Here is a 3887-nt window from a genome sequence, read left to right as displayed (position 1 = left end):
GGGTGGGAAAAGAAAACAACTGAGGATTGAACTCAAAGATGAAGAGACTTGAGTCGACTTGACGAGAAATGCACCGGATGAAAAGAGCTGAGAACCAACGATCGGAAACCCAACTGCGTGATCCTAAAGAAAAATTTGAAAGGGAAGAGGAGTAATTCAAAACACCTACGGAAAGATTCCTTACCAGAGCGACGAAGGGGCTGAGGAGTAAAAAGAATTTCTACTCTCCGATATAACTAGACTCCGAAAAACAGTTTTCTTCTAGACTCAACAACGGCCAAACTACACGATCAATCAATGGGGCTCCTAGGGTCGGTCAAGGCTCTGATACCAACTTGACACGCCCAATATGCAACCCTATCCAAAAGGAACTCGAAGGTCCCACCGAGGATAGACCCACATATTGAAACGCTTTTTGCAAGGTGGATATCATTACATCAACATTACATAATAGATGGGGATACATACAAAAGGCATACAATGCCACACGAATACAACATCACAATACATGAGAGCAACATCCGACTACGGACGAAACACAAACAGAAACTCAAACGACATCCACCCTGCTAGCCCAGGCTGCCGACCTGGAACCTATCACCTGATCGAAGAAGCAGAAGAAGAACTCAACGCAAGCAAGCATCGCTCTCGCGTCATGATCATCGCATAAACCTGTACCTGCAACTGTTGTTGTAGTAATCTGTGAGCCACGAGGACTCAGCAATCCCATTACCATGGGTATCAAGACTAGCAAAGCTTAAAGGGGAAAGGAAGGGGTAAAGTGGTGAGGCTGCAGCAGCGACTAAGCATATATGGTGGCTAACATACGCAAATAAGAGCGAGAAGAGAGCAAAAGGAACGGTCGTCAACTAGTAGTGATCAAGAAAAGATCCTGAACTCCTACTTACATTAAACATAACCCAGAAACCGTGTTCACTTCTCGGACTCCGCCGAAAAGACACCATCACGGCTACACACGCGGTTGATGCGTTTTAATTCGGATCTGGTGTCAAGTTATCTACAACCGGACATTAACAAATTCCCATCTGCCTATAACCGCAGGCACGACTTTCGAAAGATTATACCCTGCAGGGGTGTCCCAACTTAGCCCATGATAAGCTCTCGCGATCAACAAAGGATATTCCTTCTCCCAGGAAGACCCGATCAGACTCGGAATCCCGGTTTACGAGACATTTCGACAATGGTAAGACAAGACCAGCAAAGCCGCCCGATGCACCGACAAATCCCGATAGGAGCTGCAAATATCTCGTTCTCAGGGCAACACCGGATGAGACTAGCTATGAGTAAAACCAACCCTCAAGTTGCCCCGAGGTGGCCCCGCAGGCAGCTCAGTTCGGACCAACACTTAGACAAGCACTAGCCCGGGGGGGCTAAAATAAAGATGACCCTCGGGTTGGCCGACCGAAGGGAAGGGTATAGGTGGTGGTGATGCAAATGGTAAAACCAAGGTTGGGCCTTGCTGGAGGAGTTTTATTCAAAGCGAACTGTCAAGGGGGTCCCATAAATCACCCGACCGTGCAAGGAACGCAAAATCTGGGAACATAACACCGGTATGACGGAAACTAGGGCGACAAAAGTGGAACAAAACACTAGGCAAAAGGCCGAGTCTTCCATCCTTTACCAAGTATATAGATGCATTAATAATATAAGAGATATTGTGATATCCCAACCAAAATCCTGTCCACCATGGATCAATCTTCAACTTCACCTGCAACTAGCAATGCTATAAGAGGGGCTGAGCAAAAGTGGTAACATAGCCAAACAACGGTTTGCATAGGAAAGGTGTCAAAGGTTAGAGGTTCATGGCTATATGGGAGGCTTGATGAGCAAAAGATAGGTAGCGCAACAAAGCGATAGAACGAAACAACTAGCATAGCAATGATAGTAGTGAGATCCAGGGTAGCGGTCATCTTGCCTGAAATCCCGCAAGGAAGAAGAACGAATCCATGAAGAAGACGAATGGATGAAGCCGAACCAACCGTAGACGAACGAATCCTCATGATCGCAACGAAACAGGAACTATCGAAAAGAAGCACACAACATAGTAAACACACCACACATAAACAAGGCATGATTCACAACAAGCATGATGCATGGCAAAGCTACATGAAGCTACTCATGGCAAGAGATGATGCAAACAAGAGCAACACTTCAAGGCAAGTTTAAATGAGGCCGGGAACAACATATAACAATTCCGGTAAGTCCTCATATGCAAATTTCGAAAATGGTCCAGATCTGAATAAACCTTATGTTCAAGTTGTTAAACAGTAAGTTAAGATGCACAAAGGTGATCTACACGAGATTCTAGTCAAGTTACATATGAAGTTCATTTAGTTCGGAGCTACGACCTAGAAGATATGAGCAAAACAAGTTAAACATGGCATTGATGCAAAATGCACCCAAACATCAAGCAAACACCTCAAAACAAGGATGCAACATGATAATATGAAACTACATGCAATATCAAGCAAGTTTCATATAGAGGACACTCAAAACGGAGCAACGGTGCAACACACACACTCTATACAAGTTTAAAGGACAAGCTATCCAAAACAGCAACTAGGCATATTGCAAGTACCAAAACAACATGCTACAACATCTCAATATAAAAACAAAAGGCATGGGCATGATGTACAGGTAAAGCATAATAAAGCATGAACACTGAGCTATCTCCATAAATCACTAGAACATGCTCAAACACACATGGTAAGATTGCAAGTAATAACAATTCAGACTTTGCAGAAAATAACATCAGGTTGCAATGTTTAGAGCTATCAAACAACATGTTACAGGAACTTATCATGGCAAACAAAGGCATGACATGATTTTACTCAAAGCATAGATCAAAAGTCCCTTACTGACCATAAGCCAAAAAGGATCAGAAGAAATGATGGCACCCATGTAAACATGACAAGTTATATTACAGATTCATACATGGTAGAAACCGAATTATGAAGGCATGTTGGTGAGCTTGAACCACTCACCACAGAGCAATACATGGCATGGCAAGGAAACCAACAGTAAGAAGACATGTTTGTGAAGCTAAGAATGGCAAGAGCAAGTTCATAGCATGCAAGGATCAACTACAACAATCTTGACAAAATTGAATAACATGTAAACAATCTGCCAGGAAACATTTTGAAGCAAAAGTAGAGCACGAAAATGACATGCTAGACTACTCCATAATTGCAAGCAGGGGCATAAATGGATAGAAAACAACCATATGTTCAAAACATCCTTACTGAAGTATCTCAAAATATGCATGGATCTCTCTGTAGCAACATGTTTACATGGCATCAAAATAACAGCAGAACAGGGACTAAAATCAGCAACATCACGATGCCTAGTTTGCATGCTTGTGCTAGTCACCACATTGATCACAAAAATACATGGTAAGCACCTCTGTAAAGAATACATAACATAGATCAAAACACATGTAGACATCAACCTCATAGGATGCACACATCAATCATGGCAAAAATGACAAAAGAGCTCGTTCTGTTAACAGACAGCAGAAAACATCATGAAGCACTCTTACAACAATGATTCAGGCATCAAGCTGAGCTCAAATGAATATGATGCAATGGAATGAAATGATGTACTCGTCGAGTCGAACAATTTGACATATTACACGCACAAATAGGAGCTACGGATGCAGAGATACGATGCGATGAACATGGCATGATTATGTCACAAATTCGGGGACTTAGGCAAAATTATACCTCCGCGAAAGTCAACGGGGGACGGGTTCGTCCCGGGACGGAGGGATCCGGGCGTTTGGTTTGACGGGGTGGTGGATCTCATCCACCCTGCAGTTCCGGGCCGGATCTCGCCGGATTCGGCCGGAGTCTTCGCCGGAGACGGTG

The sequence above is a fragment of the Triticum dicoccoides genome, chromosome 7B (genome assembly GCF_002162155.2).
Source record: "Triticum dicoccoides isolate Atlit2015 ecotype Zavitan chromosome 7B, WEW_v2.0, whole genome shotgun sequence".
Classification (NCBI taxonomy): Eukaryota; Viridiplantae; Streptophyta; class Magnoliopsida; order Poales; family Poaceae; genus Triticum; species Triticum dicoccoides.
Note: the sequence above shows the minus strand (reverse complement) of the source record.